General features: G+C 44.2%; 1 protein-coding gene across 1 annotated transcript in view; it reads right to left on the bottom strand.

Annotated features, from left to right (window-relative positions):
• Window positions 1-21,728, bottom strand: part of LOC126178791 (DDB1- and CUL4-associated factor 1) — a 258,124-nt gene that overhangs the window by 222,988 nt on the left and 13,408 nt on the right. The window lies entirely within an intron of this gene.

The raw sequence follows: 21,728 nt of genomic DNA, 5'->3' as shown, positions 1-21,728 counted from the left end.
ATCAGCAAGAAATGTTTAGTTTGCTATTGATTGACAACAGGGAAGGTATTAGTAAACAACACTAGATAGTATTTTCAGAATAATCTCTCTCAACTACTTACAGGAATATGAGCACTTTCATACAATACCAATAAATACATCTCTGCCACTGACAACAAGAACAAAACTGTCACATAGAAACATTTGGATGTTATATTATATGAACTCCAAATAAAATGAACACATCTAGTTAATGAGATACAAAACTGATACATAACAATCTTAACTTAGAAAGAAACTACTCCAATTACACAAAATCTAGGCTCTAATACAGTTAACATAAAAAGTCAACAATACTTCTTACATTGGACATTACTTCGGTGAACATTACATTAAACAGAACAGTCATCTCGCACAAAATAAGTTGGCCCATGCACAGAAACACATCCTCATCTTCAACACTGGCAAGCTCAAACCTTTTTTCTGAAGGGGGTGGACACCTCAGTTGACTATTGCCTTCTGACTAAGCAAACTTCCAGCATTCTTGTTGCTTTCTATTTACTGCATAGCACATCACAGCCTTCACACACAGTAGGTGAAGGGAAAGTTCTTCATAATAAGGCATATTTGTTTACATGCAATGCCATTGGGGGTGATATGCGATTACAAGAACTCAGCAAGAGAGTTCTCACAGCCTCCATCACCTCAATTCTCCAACTTCCTACCTACACGTGGTGCCCCTGTTAAGCCGAGCAACTCAGCAGAAGGTTGGGTAACCAACCCCAGCGGGAAACTGAGTCAGTGAGTGAGCAGATAGGAGTTGGAGGTCAGTGGAAGGCAACAGGAAACCACCACTGAACTATCCCAAGAAAACCCCATGGTTTCGCTCAGCTCAAAATGTTCCAGAGTTTCAAGTTCCCCGATCGAAAACTATACATAGGCAAAAGAGAAATGGAGAAAAGTAACTTCGACATATTGGGAATAAGTGAAATGCGGTGGACTGGCATGGGAGAATTTGCTTCGGATGGCCGTATGGTGTATTATTCTGGGCATGATAACAACAGAAGTAATGGAGTAGCTTTCACAGTTAGAGATACAGTGAGAAAAGCTGTAATGGGATGCAAATATAGAAATGATAGAATGATGTCCATCAGACTTCAGGGTCAGCCACTCAACATCACAGTAATTCAAGTTTATGCGCCAACAACCAATGCTGAAAAGGAAATCATTGACCAGTTCTATGGAGATTTACAAGAATTACTACTGTCAACACCAAAAAAGGATATCGTCTTCATAGTTGGAGATTAAAATGCAAAAGTGGGAATCAAGCTGTAGAAGGTATGACAGGGAAATATGGTATTGGTACAACAAATGAAGCAGGACAGAGACTCCTAGAATTCTGCCAAGAAAATTCATTGATAATTACTAATACACTCTTTCAACTACCAAAACGACGCCTATATACCTGGACTTCGCCAGATGGTCAACACCGGAACCAAATTGATTACATACTTTGTAATCAGAGGTGGAAGAGCATGGTTCAGTCAGCTACAACAAGACCTGGGGCTGACTGCGGATCTGATCATGAGCTCCTGATTGCAAAATTTCGGCTGAAACTTCAGAATGTAGCAAAAAGTATCCCAACTTGCAGATACGACCTTAACTCTATCCCCTCCCTCAGACTACATTATAGAGGTGCAAAACAAATTTAATGTATTAGAGCTGGAGGACAAAAGCTCACAAGAGATGTGGACAGAAGTAGCTAATACTGTCAAAGAGGCCACAGAGAAACACATTCCCAAGAAAAGGAACAGCAAGAAGGCTAGATGGCTATCAGTTGAGGCACTGCAAGTTGCAGAAGAACGAAGGAAAGCAAAAATCACGGGAAATAGATCAGCTATGTTTGAATTAAATAAAGATTTTCAGAAATTAGCTAAAAGAGATAAAAATATATTCTTTAATCAACAGTGCAAGGAAGTTGAAGATAGTAACGGAATGGGGAAGACAAGAGATCTTTATAAGAAAATTAGAGAAATTAAAGGAAAATTCCAGGCAAAAATTGGAATGATAACAGACAGAAACGGGAAAGATCTGAGTGAAGCAGAGGATGTTAAGGAAAGATGGGCAGAGTATGTAGAAGACCTATACAAGAAAGAACTGCGTAATGACAGAGCTCCTACTGCTGATGTTAATGTTAATTTAGAACTAGAGCCAGATATTTTGGAGAGCAAAATCCAGTGGGCCCTTGAAAATATGGCTGATAGCAAAACTAGTGGACATGATGAAATACCAGCAGAATTGTTTAAAGTCACTGGAAAGGATGCAGTGAAAGTGCTGCACTCAATATGTCAAAAAATATGGATCACGCAGCAGTGGCCAGAAGACTGGAAAAGATCAGTATTCATCCCCATTCCAAAGAAGAGAAGTTCTAAAGAATGCCCAGATAACCGAACAATTGCACTTATGTCACATGCTAGCAAAGTCATGTTGAAATCTTACAAAATAGACTTCGCCAATATCTAGATCGAGAGCTACCAGAAACCAAGCAGGGTGGCGCAGTGGTTAGACACTGGACTCGCATTCGGGAGGACGACGGTTCAATCCCGCGTCCGGCCATCCTGATTTAGGTTTTCCGTGATTTCCCTATATCACTCCAGGCAAATGCCGGGATGGTTCCTTTGAAAGGGCACGACCGACTTCCTTCCCCATCCTTCCCTAATCTGATGAGACCGATGACCTCGCTGTCTAGTCTCCTTCCCCAAACCAACCAACCAGCTACCAGAAGAACAAGCTGGATTTAGGAAGGGAAGATGAACTAGAGATCAAATTGCTAATATTCGGTGGATTATGGAAAAAGCAAGAGAATTCCAGAGAGATGTGTACCTCTGCTTTATTGACTACACCAAAGCCTTTGACTGCGTCAATCACAACAAATTATGGAACATACTGAAAAACATGGGTGTACCAGATCACCTCATTCATCTGATACAGAGTTTATACCTTGACCAAGAAGCCACGGTGAGAACTATGTATGGAACAACGAAATGGATAAAGATTCAGAAAGGGGTCCGGCAAGGCTGCATACTGTCACCATACTTATTCACTCTGTATGCAGAACATGTTATGAGGAATGCGAGGCTAGATGAAGGAGAAACAGGAATTAAAATAGCTGGAATAAATGTAAACAACCTCAGGTATGCGGATGATACGATCCTGTTGGCAGAAAGTGAAGAAGAATTGAGAACACACTTGCTTAAGGTGAAAGACGAAAGTGAAAAGGCCGGTCTTAGGCTGAATGTGAAGAAAATGAAAATTATGGCAACTACACCTACCAATTCGTGGGATATAGCAGGAGAAACCATGGAGGTAGTGACCACATTCAGTTATCTCGGTTCCCAGATCTCTGCTGTTGGCGACTGCAGCCATGAAATCCGGAGACGCCTGTTGCTCGGTAGACAGGCGATGTCAAACCTTGACAATGTTATAAGGTCCAGAGATATAATACTAGCAACAAAGATCTGTATTGTGAGGGCTATGGTCTTTCCAGTTGTGATGTATGGATGTGAGACCTGGACCATTACAAAGGCTGAACGGCGAAGAATTGACTCCTTCGAATTGTGGTGTTGGAGGAAACTTCTTAGAGTTACATGGACTGCAAAGAGAACCAACAGATCAATATTGGAGCAAATAAAACCAGATTTCTCCCTGGAAGGTCTAATGTTAAAACAAAAGCTGACCTACTTTAGACACACAATGCGAAGGCATGCCTCGCTGGAAAAAAAATTATTGCTGGGGAAGATTGAAGGAACTAGAAGAAGAGGACGTCAGAGGATGTGATGGATCGATGGCATCACAGAAGCAATGTGTTCCAACCTGGAAGGTCTACGGGAGAAAGTGCAAGACAGGAAAAAGTGGTGTGATTTGGTTCATGGACTCACGAAGAGTCTGAACCGACTAAAGGAATAGAGAGAGAGAATGCCATTAAATTTCTGTTGGAAGAGGCAAAGGAGGAAGCAAAAATGTCATTCTAAAGTGTTTTTATGAGCATTATCGAACCCATTAGATCTTCCAATTGTGCGATAAAGAGAATAAAGGAGGAGGAGTGAAAATATAACTACAAATACTTCCCAAAGATTCACTACTTCCGGATATACGTAAAAGAAGGAGAAAAATTTTTATATTTAGGCAGTATTGACAAGCAGGTTGTTAGGAGACCAGACACACAATTTCCATGTGACACATTCAGCACTGTAATAGATAACTTTGTCCTGTACACTACATTATCATCTCTTTTTTGTTTTTAAAGATTTTCCTCTGGTAGCATGTGGCTTGACATGTTTTGCTATGGGTTGTTTATGTAACTATTTTGTTTTCAGTACTCTACTGATGAACTATTGGCTTTAAACATCCATATTTTCGAAATACTGGTCGTAACGATAACAGGTGGTTAGAACTGAAGTGCAGCTACTCACATATGTCCTCTGGGAGGTGTAGGTACCGTATGGCTGTGAAACTTGGTATATATGCTAATGTGTTAATGCAGAACTGATTTAAGCTGGGAAAAAAAAAATAGTTCCAGCTGCACATCGGCATTATACACTGTTTGTATGATGGTATGACATCCATACCGTCATTTGACAAGCCATAACGTGAGCGAACAGTATGACTATCGAGATGAGAGAACGAACAAGCATTGTTAGTGAAACTGTTTTATGTGAACTGCAGCAATCAGAATGCTGCGCTGACTGAGTACCGCTGACTGAAAGGTCCGAGGACAGGCCCAAAGTCCTTAAGTGGCTTACAGAAGATGATAATGAACTTCTAAACACATGTGAGTATGGTATGGCACCTGGAAGAGTAAGGGGCAGTTGCTGTTGCTGGAACTGAGCATGAAGCATGTGGCAAAGGAAGTGCAAGTGCTCGTGCAGTGTAACGAGAATTGGCCATCCCATGGTCCACAGTACAGAAAGTTTCGCGGTCTATTTTACACTGGTACCCGCACAACGTCCAGATGGTATAGCAATTGAAACCTCATGATCTACAGCAATATTCTGATTCACTCTTTGGGTTCTGGTATGGATCAACACCGACTGATAATATGCAGTTGGGCAATATTCAAATTTGGGGTACTGTTAAACAGCCTCTTATGTGTGAAGAGCCCCTGCATTCATCACACATGATTGTGTGGGCTTCATTCTCAGTCCATTCTTCTTTAAAGAGAATACACCCAGAGGACTTGTCAGGTGTGACATGATGTCTGCTCGTTATTGAAACTTCCTCACAGAATGTGTAACTCCAACTTTGTAAGTGAGCAACTGTGTGAAATTCACTGTTTTCATCAAAGATGGTGCCACATGCCCACTGAAACATCTGCTTAATGCAACCTTCCACAAAAGTGTTATCTCCTGAGGTTTTCCACATGCTTGGCCTGCAAAGTCACCTGATCTGAATCCATATGACTTCTGGCTCGGGGAATGTCTAAGCGAATGTTTACCAGGGACACATTTTGCCTCCACCTGATCTGAGGGCTAGTATACAGGAGCAACTATTGATCGTGTCATTTTATGGATAAAACATCTCATCTGTCTCCACTGCTCACATTGAAGAAATTGTGTAAGCGGCAGTTAACAATAAAATCTACATTATGCCATCCTCACTTGTTTGAGCTTTTCTGTCCATATCTCATTCCTAATCCATTACATATGGAAACATTTCTAGCATTCACATCTTCAGATTTTCACCTGGTGGCCAATATTGGAACTAATTTTTTTTGCGGAGATCAGTTCTGCAATAATACATTAGAATATTAGTTCCACAGTCATATGATAATTATAGACCACATTGGACCTCTGTGAGTAGCTGCACTTTTAGCTATTACCACCTGGTATAACCTATTCAGACAACACCACATACAAAGTTTGCAAGGTAATCCCATTCCTGATGTCCAGGCAGAGCTTCAAGGAATCCTCAGAACCTTAGGCCCCCTACAAAACCTTTCACCTGACTCCATCAACCTCCTGACCCCACCGACGCCCCGCACCCCTACCTTCTACCTTCTTCCTAAAATTCACAAACCCAATCATCCCGGCCGCCCCATTGTAGCTGGTTACCAAGCCCCCACAGAACGTATCTCTGCCTACGTAGATCAACACCTTCAACCCATTACATGCAGTCTCCCATCCTTCATCAAAGACACCAACCACTTTCTTGAACGCCTGGAATCCTTACCCAGTCAGTTACCCCCGGAAACCATCCTTGTAACCATTGATGCCACCTCCTTATACACAAAGATCCCGCACGTCCAGGGCCTCGCTGCGATGGAGAACTTCCTTTCACGTCGATCACCTGCCACCCTACCTAAAACCTCTTTCCTCATTACCTTAGCCAGCTTCATCCTGACCCACAACTTCTTCACTTTTGAAGACCAGACATACCAACAATTAAAGGGAACAGCCATGGGTACCAGGATGGCCCCTTCGTAAGCCAACCTATTCATGGGTCGCTTAGAGGAAGCCGCCTTGGTTACCCAGGCCTGCCAACCCAAAGTTTGGTACAGATTTATTGATGACATCTTCATGATCTGGACTCACAGTGAAGAAGAACTCCAGAATTTCCTCTCCAACCTCAACTCCTTTGGTTCCATCAGATTCACCTGGTCCTACTCCGAATCCCATGCCACTTTCCTTGATGTTGATCTTCACCTGTCCAATGGCCAGCTTCACACGTCCGTCCACATCAAACCCACCAACAAGCAACAGCACCTCCATTACGACAGCTGCCACCCATTCCACATCAAACGGTCCCTTCCCTACAGCCTAGGTCTTCGTGGCAAACGAATCTGCTCCAGTCCGGAATCCCTGAACCATTACACCAACAACCTGACAACAGCTTTCGCATCCCGCAACTACCCTCCCGACCTGGTACAAAAGCAAATAACCAGAGCCACTTCCTCATCCTCTCAAACCCAGAACATCCCACAGAAGAACCCCAAAAGTGCCCCACTTGTGACAGGATACTTTCCGGGACTGGATCAGATTCTGAATGTGGCTCTCCAGCAGGGATACAACTTCCTCAAATCCTGCCCTGAAATGAGATCCATCCTTCATGAAATCCTCCCCACTCCACCAAGAGTGTCTTTCCGCCGTCCATCTAACCTTTGTAACCTCTTAGTTCATCCCTATGAAATCCCCAAACCACCTTCCCTACCCTCTGGCTCCTACCCTTGTAACCGCCCCCGGTGTAAAACCTGTCCCATGCACCCTCCCACCACCACCACCTAACTCCAGTCCTGTAACCCGGAAGGTGTACACAATCAAAGGCAGAGCCACGTGTGAAAGCACCCACGTGATCTACCAACTGACCTGCCAACACTGTGACGCATTCTATGTGGGAATGACCAGCAACAAACTGTCCATTCGCATGAATGGACACAGGCAGACAGTGTTTGTTGGTAATGAGGATCACCCTGTGGCTAAACATGCCTTGGTGCACGGCCAGCACATCTTGGCACAGTGGTACACCGTCCGGATTATCTGGATACTTCCCACTAACACCAACCTATCCGAACTCTGGAGATGGGAACTTGCTCTTCAATATATCCTCTCTTCCCGTTATCCACCAGGCCTCAATCTCCACTAATTTCAAGTTGCCGCCACTCATACCTCACCTGTCATTCAACAACATCTTTGCCTCTGCACTTCCGCCTCGACTGACATCTCTGCCCAAACTCTTTGCTTCTGTATATGTCTGCTTGTGCCTGTATATGTGTGGATGGATGTGTGTGTGTGTGTGTGTGTGTGTGTGTGTGTGTGCGCGCGCGCGCGCGATTGTATACCCGTCCTTTTTTCCCCCTAAGGTAAGTCTTTCCGCTGCCGGGATTGGAATGACTCCTTACCCTCTCCCTTAAAACCCAAATCCTTTCGTCTTTCCCTCTCCTTCCCTCTTTCCTGACAAGGCAACCGTTGGTTGCGAAAGCTAGAATTTTGTGTGTATGTTTGTGTGTCTATCGACGTTCCAGCGCTTTCTTTTGGTAAGTCAAATCATCTTTGTTTTTAGATATACTATTAATACAATCATTTACACACTTGCTAGCTGTAGCTTACAAGTTATGCGAGATATGCATTTGTGTATTGGCTTCAGTTCTCGAACTAAACCTCCCTTACCACAATAAGGCCACTCAGGAGGGAACCCCTATCACTACCATTGACCTTACTTTAGCGTACTGTCTGTGCAAGTATGAGCAAATATATTTTGCTTGCAATCTACATACAATGTGTGTTCTTCATACTGCAATAGTCAATGTATGCAGAAAACTAGAATACCTACCAGAAATAATGTTCTGAAAATGAATGACAAAGAACACAGAAATAATAATCTACATTCAAATCAATATGTCCCCACATGAAGCAAAAACTGTCAGCACAACTGCAAATGTAATCCAACCCCAAAAGTTTATAAGCTATATACAAACAATGGTTACTATAAAGGAATGGAGGATAGTTATTTGTAAACTGACTCATGACATGCAGTGGATTTGCTGTAGCTACTGTCCTCAGGTAATTTACAGTCATATTGTTCAAAGCAAAGGCAAAAAACTTCTGACTTTTTGCTAGGATATACTGTTGACCAACTCATCCATCATTCCATCTGCCACAAGTCTGTGAACTATTCAATTCTGGGATTATCTAATTTTTCCAATCCCTTTCACACTCCTAATGGATGACGATCCCTAATTACACCAACATACATAGTTTGTTTCCAATGAGTTTGTTTTTACATACAGCAGAATTAAAAAAAAGCAACAAACACACACACACACACACACACACACACACACACACACACACACACAGTTCACCTTAAATTGGTATACCGCAAGACTGACACTGGTATGCCATAAACCTAGTCAGTATTATGTCACACAGCTCTTTTCGATTGGCAAATACAATTTAAGAAAGGCTGAACTACTGGAATAGGAAACAGAAATGTTGGTAACATCGATGAATAATTTCTCAGTAATGAAATCCATTTACTAATGGAAAATGGAAAATTTCCAAAAAAATTTACGTTAATGTGGTGAGCACGAGGAGGAGATGAGAAATGAAAACTGGGGTACACCAAGGAAGGTGGTGGGTACAAAATTGATGTCGTGGAATATGTTTTGACTTCAGCAGAGCTTGGGCTGCAAAAGGGCAGACAACAGAAAAAGGGTTTAGTATGCCAGTGGTTGTTAAAAACGGAAAATATACGCATACTGATATGTGTAGCACTGCCCTCATGCAGTGAATGCGCCTGTGGCGACAACCTGCTGTCATCACAGGCTGGTCAGGTAAACTTCAGTAGCAGGTTAATGTAAGGCCACTTGTAAGCGGTCTGTCTCCCTCCAATTTCACCTTTATAAGTGAACCATGACCGTCGTGACCACTGAACACCTCGACCAATTTAGACTTTTGTTGCAAAATGCATTGGCTGAGAAGTATGTGGTCTCTACCAACGCCAGACAATGGAACTTTGCTTAATACAAGGACAAGCTGAAAACTAACACCTCTTAATTTTTATGTAAAAACTCTTAACGTTTCTTTTAAAAAATGAAGCAAAAGTTATTAATTCTACATCTTTGTTCTTCGTGCCTACATATCTGCAGTCCTCTGCCACTAGAGGGCTCTGAATAGTAACATGGAACACGATGGTGTGTAACATAACTATAACGGTGCAAGAGATAGTGTGTGCTGTAATCGAGTTTCGAATTTGAAGAGTTCGTCTACACACGGGGCACCATCTCCTTAAGCATGAAAATGCCAGACCACAAACAAGCTGATAAGACATGTTGTTATGCCTGCAAGGTTGACGACACACCACACATCCTAGCGTTAAGGGTTGCACAGCTGCCAGGCGACCGCTTTTCACCAAAAATTTGGATTTCCCAGTGTTCCACTAGGCATCCCTACCAGCGCTGCCAGAGGTCATGCGTCACAGGAACCTAATTGCTCTCACAATCCACATAACCAAAAATAGATCCCAAAACATCCTGCTGGTGGATGGTATTTAGGCAAGTTCACAGCTGTATGTCACCAGTTCACTTCGTGCCAGGACTTCAGCTTTGCCATCCAGCTTGTGATTGTGGATGATGTAAAACCTTGTAGTAAAGCTTTGTAGTATACTGACTGTAGATTGTTCCTAAGAAACATAAATGGGTGCCTTATTCGATCTTCATTTGTTTCCAAAACTTAAAGAACATCTTTGGGGAGTTCACTTTGATAGTGATGAAGTGGTACAAACAGAGGTGAGGTTGTGGCTTCGTGAACAAACTGAAACATTCTGTAGTAACAGTATCGAGACACTAGTCTCTCGTTGGGAGAAACGTGTGTCATCAGGGTGACTATGCTCATGAATAAATATAAAGACAAGAAGAATAAAGATGTAGAATGTTAATCATGTCTGTTTCCTTTAAAAGGTATAAGAGTTAGCACATAAAAAATTTTGAGACATTACTTTTCAGCACACCCTCATATGATGTTTATCATACGTGTACAAAGCAAATATTAGTGCTCAGACTTAATATCAGCTCCAACGAGGAAACACTACCCATTACTTTCTATCTGGAACTATAACTTATATTAATTTTGATCAGTAACTATTACTGTTTGTTTTTGTACATCAATAGTCAATTTTAATCTATTGTTACAGAATATTGAGTTTAATAAATGTTGTTCGCCTTGAAGTGAATGTTCCAACAGTGGGCATAATCAAGAACTATTCTTATGAACTGCAAGGGATATCTTAATTAATTACTGCAAAGTTGACACACTAACACAATTTGTATACTTTACGAATGTTTTTATGTGTAACACTCCATCAGCTAGCAAACGCAAAACATTACAAAAACCAGAGACGATTATGAAACTGTTATAAATGTATGACCAGCAGTCTGAGTTATTTTGATTTCTTTGGTAGATTCTTACAGAGTAATCCACAAGAGAAATATTTCTTATTTATGTTGTAAACACTGCTTAAAATTATGATAGTTAGATGCAAGTTCATCAAGCATAAATTAATAATGACTCCCGATTTTGACCTAAATATGAACGAAAGGATACATAATAATACAAGTGAAATTGTCTAGTATAATGAATATACACATTTATACAACAGAAGTATTTTATTTATTGGAAATATGCAAATATAATTCAAAGGTAGTGTTCTTTAATGCATGCATGATGTGTCCACAGGTCTATCATCTTGTCTATCATATTTAAACTGAGCACCAAAACCGATATTGACAAAGGCAATTTACAAAGCTGTAGATATTAAGATAGCTCAGAGTTTCTGCTTTGGGTGAATTACAACTTTTCCAACTCAATCAAGATATATTCACCAATTGCAGAAAACCATTTCCAAATGGGGGCTGAAGCTGCAGGACAACTGGACTGACTAAATAACAGTAGCACAGTTCAAAGACTAGTGGAAATTGAGGACAGGAATGCTGCTGGAAAAAAGGATGTTTTGGTGGGACACTTCCTAACTGTGCAATTATGGGAATCTGTGGAGGGGAGAAGGGGATGGATTCTGATGATGGGTGTCGGCAAGCAGCCAGTGAAGTTCACTATATTGCCATGAGTGCATAATCCTGCTCAAACATCAACTGGTCATACTTCTCTTCCCACTGTCCACAATTTTTTGCCATCTCTACAGCTGAACAATGTATAGTTGTACACAGGCATGACACAGACAAAAAGAAAGTAGATGGGTTTGACGGAAGGATCTAGAATATGTCTAGGGATTAGGGGATTAGGGCAAGCAGTGGGAAGTATGCTAGACTTCTAGGGTGAAAAAAAAAAAAAAAAAAAAAAACTTGTAGGTTGAAGTTAGATACAGTGAAATGTGGTGACACATAAGACAGGATTTCTGGTCAGGTGAATACATGGCTATCAACATAAAATCAAATAGGGATAACATAAGATTATGATTAATACTGAATGAGAAAACAGGTATGTGGGTGAACTACTGTGAACAGCATAACTAAACTGGTAGCTGCAAAGCCAAAAACCACCATAGTAGTATAACTCTTGATACTTACTAATGCTGCAAGTGATGAATATATAGAAAACATGTAGGATGAGATAAAGGAATTTACTCAGTATATTATGAGAGTGAAAATTTGATTCTGATGGGTACCAGAAAAATGGAAAGAATGGTAAATAGTAGAAAACATGATCGACTGATTAATTAAGAGGGGTTATGGGACTGAACAGCGAGGTCATCAGCCCCCTGATTCTGAAGTGAGTCACAGAAGAAAGAGGGCCTGCTAAAAGCGGACAAATCCAGTCAGTGGAGTCAAATTATAAAATAATGAATATTAAGCATGCACAGTAAAGGCATAAAAGGTAAGACCAAATCTAAAAACTGGAAAAGGGGGGGGGGGGGGTCATGGGTTCACAGACTGAGAAGACTATAAAAGAAGTCCCAACCACAACCACCCTGCCCCTGTTCCAAGACTAAACGAGAACCTTATATCTGGAAATAAAAACCACTTTCATGGAGGAAATCGAGGACCAGTTCAAGCATCCATGGATCGGCTGCTAATATTAAATGTAAGGAATCGAGAAGACTATCCTTAACACAAAGAGCCGAAAGAAGAGGATATTCCACCAATATGTGAGATATCGTCAGCCTGGCTCCACAACCATATTGTGGGGGTAGGTCGTTACATCGGAGGAAACGATGGGTGAGATGGGTATGACCAATGTGTAAATGGCATAAAACAGTGGACTCCTTCCGAGAGGAGAGGAAGGAAGAGTGCCAAACTGCAGTAGACTCCTTCATTGTGTGGAGTTTATTACTATGAGCATTAGCGCTCCACATGGCATTCCACTTTTGGGCAAAGAGAGATTTGACGTAGATCCACATATCTGCAGCTGGAATCATGAAAGGAAATGGGGGATAGGTATCTGCTTCTCTAGCCAAAAGGTCAGCCAGTTCATTCCCTGGGATGCCCAAATGACTTGCGACCCAGAGAAAGACGACTGAACAGGCGGCACGTTCAAGGGCACAACATGGATAGCAGAGACAAAAGGGCGATGAGAGTAGCATTAGTCGATATCCTGCAGACTGCTCATTGAGTCTGAACAAATTAAAACACTGTGGAGGGAGGCCTGAGAAACAAAAAGAAGGGCCCTGTGAATGGTTAGAAGCTCTGCGGTGAACACACTACCTGGTCCCGGCAATAAATGGTGTTCGAAGCCAGTAGGAGACATGAAAGCATATCCCACCTTATTGATAGTCTTAGAATGATCAGTGTAAAAGATGGTGGCACCCTGGAACTCTGCAAGGATGGCACAGACAAGATGCCCGAAAACCATAGGAGGGACAGAGACCTTAGGACCCTGGAACATATCAATCCTAATCCGTGAAACTAGGCACCATCCAAGGATGGGGTACGGGAGGAAAGACACGGGGTGCCGTCCAGTGAGTGGAGATGGAGATCCCGACAGAGGGACGTGAGACGCATGCCAACTGACAATCCCACCAGTGGGCGGGTGTTAGGAGGGAGACATGCCACATTGGCGAAGAGCGCAGGGTATACAGGAAGGTCAGGGAACTAGCGAATGGCAATTGCATAAGAAACAAGGAGTTGGCTCCGTCGGATGTGTAAAGGTGGAATCCCCACTTCTGTGAGGTGACTATCAACAGGACTAGTGCGAAAGGCACCAATAGCCAGATGCACCACACAATGGTGGCCAGCTTAAAGGAGATTCAAAGTGGAAGGAGCTGCTGAGCCATAAACCTGACTCCATAATCTAGTCTGAACAAGACCAGAGCACGGTAAAGATGGGGAAGAGTGGAACGGTCTGCACCCCAAGACGTGTGGGCCAGGAAGCAGATAGCATTAAGCTTCCGCATACATGTAAGCCTTCAGGTGGCAAATATAGGGCAGCCATGTCAGCTTGTTATCAAAAATAAGGCCCAAGAAATGGGACTGTGCTACAACATTGAGGAGCTGGTTGCCTAAATAAAGTTCTGGATCGGGCTGCACTGTGGGTAGATGACAAAATTGCATAACCCGCATTTAGAAGGGAGAAAACGGGACACCATGGGCAGTGGCCCATGCAGAGGCCCATCAGATGGTGCCTTGGAGCGCTCCGCAGATGCTACTGAATGAGAGCTGCAGCAGATGCAAAAATCATTGCCTTATAATGCCAGGGTAAACACAGGCTCAGCAGAGGTCACAAGCCCATTGATGGCAATGAAGAAGAGTGTGACACTTAGCACAGAACCCTGTGGAATACCATTCTCCTGAATCTGAGGTGCACTGAGTGAAGTGCCAACTCGAACCCAGAAGAGCTGGTGAGATAAGAACTCACGGATAAAAATCAGAAGGGGAACACGGAAGCCCCAGTCATTGAGGGTAACTAAAATGTGATGGCGCCAAGCCATGTCATATGCCTTATGTAGGTAAAAAAAGACCGCGACAAGGTGCCAGCACTTAGTAAAAGCCTGTCCAATCAGAGTAAATGGTCAGTTGGAGATCACCCTGCCTGGAAGCCACACTGATATGGGGACAACAGGCCCTGAGATTCGAGTACCCAACATAATCTGAAGCTGACCATCCTTTTGAGCAAAAGTACATTCATCAGGATAACTGGGCAGTAGCTGTCAAAAGATGTTGGGCTTTTTCCCAGGGATAACTATACTGTCTCGTCATTGTGACGGAGAAGCCCCCATGAGTCAAATATTGTTGAAGACCCTAAAGAGCTGTTGCCTCTGGGGAACATCCAAGTGTTGGGTCACTTGGTTGTGGATGGAATCCGGGCCTGGGGCTGTGTCTCGTGAAGAGCTAAGAGCCTGCACCAATTCCCATTCAGTGAAGGGTGCATTACAAGGCTCAACGTGATGCGGGATGAAACAGGGGGGTCGGTTCAACTCAGTGTTTCTGCCGACAGCAGGCTAGGAAGAGGACAACGATGCTGTCGCAAAGTGTGTCACAAGGTGTTCTGCGAGAACCAATGGATCAGTGCACAGAACACCTTAGAGGTTCAGATCCTGCACAGCTGACTATCACCGGCGGCCCAAAAGGCTACAGAGCTTGGACCACACCTGCGATGAAGAGGCATATGTCCCCAGGGAGGAAACAGTGCTCCCAGCTTTCCTTTTTACTCTGCTTAATAATGTAATGAGCCTTAGCATGGAGATGGTTAAAAGTGAAGAGGCTGGTCTGTGAAGGGTGCCGATTAAATTGCTGCAGTGCCCATCGGCAGTCCTGGACAGCCACATCCTTGGTTCACCAAGGTACCGGTCGATGACGAGGGGGACCTGTGGATAGGGGGACACCAGTTGACAGCAGCATGAAGAATAGTGGCAGAGATGCCTTGCACGGCTACATCAGTGGAATTCAAGAGGGAGGTGTCGAAGTGGACAGCATACATATATAAAGGCCAATTGGCCCTGTGGAATGCCCAATATGAGAGGCTGTCTGCCTGGCGACAGTAGGGGAATTATACAGTCATCGGAAAGTGGCCACTGTGACAAAGGCCATCATGGGATGACCAATGTAGGGAAGCCACCAGGCCAGGGGAGGAGATTGTGAGATCGATAGCAGAGAAGGTGCCATGAGCAGCATGGAGTGGGTAGGGGAACCACCACTGAGGAGAAAAAAATCGAGGTCTGTGATAAGTTGGTCAATTAGGATACCCCTATCTGTTGAAGTAACACTCCTCCCTCAGTGGATGGTGGTCACTGAAGTCCCCAAGGAGGAGAAACGGGTGAGCGAGCTGCTGGATTATGGTAGACAGTGTAATGTAAGGAAGTGGCGTACCTGGGGGGAGGTAGACATTGCAAATGGTGATTGACGGTGTCGTTTGCACTCGAACCACTATCGCTTCCAAGTTGGTATATAGGGGGATCCAGTCACTAATGACATTGTAGCAAACCAAAGATGCTACCCCGGGACCAGTACAGTTCCACCAGAACACCTGATAACCATGAAAGGTTGGAGAGTGGTTATCACGGATATGCGTTTCTTGAAGAACAAGACAGAATGCAGAATAGGAGGAGACAAGATGTTGCATTTCCGGTAGGTGACCACAGTATCCATTGCAATTCCACTGGCTGATCACGTGGTGAGAGTCCAAGGCAGACATGAAGAAGCCGAAGAGGATGTCGGGTCACTCGGTCAGTAGTCATCACTGACAAGGATGGGGTGACATCCATAAATAAGATGTCAGACTCAGGTTGCGAGAGGGGAGAGGGTACCTACGGGGGCGCCTTGTCTTGAGATTAACGTTTCTTCTTCTTCTTCTTCTTCTTCTCTTTCTAAGGTGGAGGAGGGCAGGGTTCATGGGGCGCACAGGTTTCTGTAAGATCTGGAACCATAAAAGAGCAGGCGACCTTGGGGTGCACAGATGGTGCGGCCTCATAGCTGAGTGGTGGTAAGAGTCTTCTGGCCTGAAAAACACTGGGGACTCTCCTGGGAGGGAGCCCAATAACCGGCAGATGCCAAAGAAGGGGGCACTTCTTCAGCTGGGAAGGGGGAGCGGCTCCCTGATGGGAGGTTGTAGGAACTGCAGGGGAGGGGGAGGGGAGATAGATACGGATGGGGTTGGGGTAAGGACAGGGGAGGAGGAGGAAATGAAGTAACAGAGGCATAAGTTGAAGATAGTAATACTAGATGGAGTCTCTCATACTTTTGGCGAGCCTCAGCATAAGACAGGCGATCCAGGGACTTGTGTTCTTGAATCTTCTTTTCTCTCTTGTAAGCCGGGCAATCCAGCATGCAAAGGGAGTGGCAGTCAGCACAACTGAGACACCAAGATGTATACATGGACAAAGAAAAAAAAATTTCCAGAGTTTTCCCGGTAAAAAAATACACTTTTCCCATGTTAAGTGACAATATACTTTTCCTTGGAACTCCAAAACTTATCAATCCTTTGAATGGTTAACATTTTATACACCAGCATAGATCTTCTCACTGCCATTTTAGAAAATGAAACCCAGAAAAAACGATCTTGGAAAGATCTATGATGTGCAGCAACATGTACACTGCATATTTTCATATTACAATAAGCTGGATATTTTCATAATCACGAAAGTATAAAATTGAATTCCACCCAACACAGCACCTTAGTTACCAATGAATTTAAATCGAGATTGCAATGCCCTTTTGTAAGCCAATCATAGCTCAAGTGATGTAATCTCGCCAGTCATGACAACAGATATTGAGAGCATAGGATATGTGATGCCAGCCAGTAGTAACATCACTGTTACATGGCACAAACAAACAAATAGGAAAAGCTGATGGTATAAATTAATATACACAGTGTTGCAACAAGAAAAGAAAAGCTTTCACATATAATATTAGTCTCCAGAATGAGATTTTCACTCTGCAGCGGAGTGTGCGCTGATATGAAACTTCTGGCAGATTAAAACTGTGTGCCGGACGAAGATTCGAACTCAGGATCTTTGCCTTTCGCGGGCAAGTGCACTACCAACTGAGCTACCCAAGCATGACTCAAGCCCCGTCCTCACAGCTTTACTTCTGCCAGTACCTCATCTCCTACCTTCCAAACTTTACAGAAGTTCTCCTGCGAACCTTGAAGAACTAGCACTCCTGAAAGAAAGGATATTGCGGAGACATGGCTTAGCCACAGCCTAGGGGATGTTTCCAGAATGAGATTTTCACTCTGCAGCAGCAGATTAAAACTGGCAGATTAAAACTGTGTGCTGGACCAAGACTCGAACTCGGAACCTTTGCCTTTCGCGGGCAAGTGATCTACCAACTGAGCTACCCAAGCACGACTCACATCCCGTGAATATCCTTTCTTTCAGGAGTGCTAGTTCTGCAAGGTTCGCAGGAGAGCTTCTGTAAAGTTTGGAAGGTAGGAGACGAGGTACTGGCAGAAGTAAAGCTGCAAGGTCGGGGTGTGAGTCGTGCTTGGGTAGCTCAGTTTGTAGAGCACTTGTCCGCGAAAGGCAAAGGTCCCAAGTTCGAGTCTTGGTCCAGCACACAGTTTTAATCTGCCAGGAAGTTTTAATATTAGTCTCGAAGATTAATAAGCTACAAGGGAAGCTAAACTTTCAAATTTATTATTGGTGTGTTATTATGCGTGTGTTACTCTTTAAGACACATCAAACAAATGTGCCAGTAAAATTTGAAATAATGACATAAATGTCTAGTCTTTTGGGCTAGAAATTCTTCTAAGTGACTGGTCATCAAAGTGTTAAGTTTTAAATGAGCGTAAAATGTTCTGTGATTTAAGAAATTCATTGCTCATTCTCACACGTAGCAGAATTCATCTTGCGTAAAAGAAAATCTACTTAGACAGCAATGCTTTTCAAACTAGCATTCGCAACATTTTCCCACAGTCTGTTAGAAATAGGTTTGTTTCAGCAGTTGCCAGAAAAAAGGTGTCACTGCGTGCGCACAGCTATGAAGGCGTATGAAGCCCGTACGTATAAAGCATTGAGAGATCTTACATTACATCTTAAAAGAAACAGGACGTCAGAGGATACTCCACGGGCATCGGCATTTCGTAAACGATACTCAAATGTACTATTCGGCTTGAAGTGCACATTTGTATGTCCACATTCACAATGATGTAGGCCCCCACCTGGTATTAAACTTTTCAGTTTGGTTTCCAGGATGTAAATTTTCTTTGAGTACCAGTACTGTACTACCTCAGATTTGTTTCTTTATTATGGCATAACGCCATGCGTACCAGAAGATGAAAATGTACACTTAAAATTCAACGAGCAGCTGAAATTAGACAATGCTGTGGAATGAAACATTTCGTTTCAAATCAATGGTTGGTTGGTTGGTTTAAAGGCGGGAGAAGGGACCAAACTACGAGGTCATCGGTCCCTTGTTCCTAATAAAACAGTGCCACAAGTTTGAGAATAAAACGGACGAAACATATAACATAACACAAAATGGAAAGAAAGGAAAAGCCACAAGAATGAAGGGAAGGCAACGAACACTAAAAGGAACAAAAGAGGACAAGAGAACAGAGACGCTAGAAACAGAAGAGAGTAAAACATGAAAGCAGATTACAGTGGCTGGCCAACCACGAGAATAAAAAGGGAAAGCCAGCCACTCTGCAACACATTAAAACCTCCATCATAAAAGCACTTGGATGGAAGACACAGAGGGACAAAGGACATGTGCTAAAACCTATATAGAAATATAAAACCCACTCTCACAGATAAAACGTAAAACTAAAGCTGCTGAGGAGGCATTGTCGCCCAACACTGAAAGCAGGGTGCTGGGAAAGTTAAAAGTCTGTCGCAGAGCGGCTAAAAGCGGGCAGTCCAACAAGAGGTGGACGACTGTCATTTGGGAGCCACAGCAACACTGAGGTGGATCCTTGCGATAAAGTAGGTATCCACGCGTTAGCCATGTATGGCCAATGTGGAACCGGCAGAGGACTACTGATTCCCTGCGAGAGGCCCACATGGAAGACTTCCACACAATCATAGTCTCCTTAATGACACAGATTTTATGCGTGCTGTTATGCCATTTCGTCTCCCCAAGCCGGAAAACCCTGCAGTGTAAGACAGGATGCAGGTCAGCTTCGGAGATGCCTATCTCCAGAAGTGGTTTCTGCGTCCCCTGTTTGGTCAGCCCGTCGGCAAGTTTGTTGCCGGGGATTCCGACGTGTCCTGGGGTCCACACAAACACCACAGAACGGCGGTACTGTTCCAGGGCTACAGATGGACTCCTGAATGGTTGCTACCAGAAGGTGGCAAGGGTAGCACTGGTCGATAGCTTGTAGGCTGCTCAATGGGTCAGTACACAGTAGAAATGACTCGCCAGGGCATGAGCAGATGTACTCATGAGCACGAGATATGGCCACTAGCTCTGCAAGGAAAACACTGCTGCCGACTGGCAAGGAGTGCTGCTCAATATGTCCTCCATGAACATATGCGGAGACTACATGACCATCAGCCATTGAGCCGTTGGAGTAAACAACTTCCAAGCCCCGGAACACATCAAGAATCAAGAGGAAATGACAGTGACGAGCGGCGGGGTTAATGGTGCCCTTAAAGCCATGCAAAAGGTCCAGACAAAGCTGTGGCCGAGGTGTACACCATGAAGGCGTATGTGAACGGGACACAAGCAGTGGTCATAAAGCGAAGGACTCCAGTTTGGAGAGAAGGGACCACACGCGAACCGCAATCGTTAGCCCCAATCCGGGCCGCTGATGCGGGAGATGGACTGCCACGGGCGGTAAAAGGAGACAGTTATTCGGATGCTCAGGGGATGTGTGCTGCGTAACTGGTGAGCAGTTGCGCACGTCTGATCTGTAGTGGAGGGACACCAGCCTCCACCACTACGATGGTCACCAGACTCGTCCTAAAAGCTCCTGTCACCAATCGAACCCCACAGTGGTGTACAGGGTAGAGTAAATGCAATGCTGAAGGCACTGCCGAACCATAAACTCCCATAGTCAATTCAGGATTAGGATTGGGCAAGGGCTCTGCAGAGTTGCAGCGGCGTGCAGCGATCTGCACCCCAATTGGTGTTGCTCAGGCAACGGAGGGCATTGAGGCGTTGCCAGCACTTCTGCTTAAGCTGACGAAGATGAGGGAGCCAAGTCAGCTGAGTGTCAAAAACCAGTCCTAGGAATTTATATGTCTCCACTGCAAAGAGTGGATCATCATTAAGGTAAAGTGTGGGTTCCAGATGAACAGTACGACGCCGACAGAATTGGACGACACACGACTAGGCAGCTGAAAACCGGAAGCCGTGAGCTACAGCCCATGACTGCATCTTGTGGATGGCTCCCTGGAGGCGCCGCTCAGCAACAACAGTACTGGAGCAGCAGTATGAAATGCAGAAGTCGCCTGCATACAGAGAAGGTGAGACGGAGGGGCCAACTGCTGTTGCTAGACCGTTAACGGCCACTAAAAATAGAGACACTCAATACAGAGCCCTGCGGGACTCCATTCTCCTGGATATGGATGGAACTATGGGAGTCACCAACTTGAACAAGGAAAGTACGGAGCAACAGGAAGTTTTGGATAAAAATTGGGAGTGGTCCCCAGAGACGCCACTCATACATTGTGGCAAGGATATGATGTTGCCAAGTCGTGTCGTATGCTTTACGTAAGTCAAAAAAAGACGGTAATCAGGTGTTGCCGTCTGGAAAAGGCTGTTCGGATGGCAGACTCGATGGTCACAAGATTATCAGTGGTAGAGCGACCCTGGCAGAAACCGCCCTGACGTGGACCCAACCCAACTGCCAACATACCATAAGTCCCGGCAGCTTACAAAGAACGTTGGTGAGGCTGATGGGCCGATAGCTATCCACATCAAGCGGGTTTTTACTGGGTTTGAGCACTGGAATGATGGTGCTCTCCCACCATTGCGATGGAAAGACACCATCACACCAGATCTGGTTGAAGATGACGAGAAGATGTCACTTATAGTCAGATGTTTTATCATCTGGCTGTGGATGCGATTAGGCCCAGGAGCTGTGTTGAGGCAATGTGCAAGGGCACTGAGGAGCTCCCACTCTGTAAATGGGGCGTTATAGGATTCACTGCAGCATGTAGTGCATGAGAGGACATTCCGTTCCAGCCGCCGTTTGAGTGTGCGAAAGGCTGGGGGGTAATTCTCCAATGCAGAGGCTCGAGCAAAGTGCGTTTGCGTTGGTACATAACTCGCCATTTGTGATAACACCGGGGACAGCTGTTGGGGCCTGGTACCCGAAAAGACGTTTGATCTTTGCCCAGACTTGGGGAGGTGCCGTGTGGCA

This window comes from Schistocerca cancellata, chromosome 1 (genome assembly GCF_023864275.1).
Source record: "Schistocerca cancellata isolate TAMUIC-IGC-003103 chromosome 1, iqSchCanc2.1, whole genome shotgun sequence".
Lineage (NCBI taxonomy): Eukaryota > Metazoa > Arthropoda > Insecta > Orthoptera > Acrididae > Schistocerca > Schistocerca cancellata.
The sequence above is the reverse complement of the archived record's forward strand: the minus strand, read 5'-3'. Positions and strand labels throughout refer to the sequence as shown.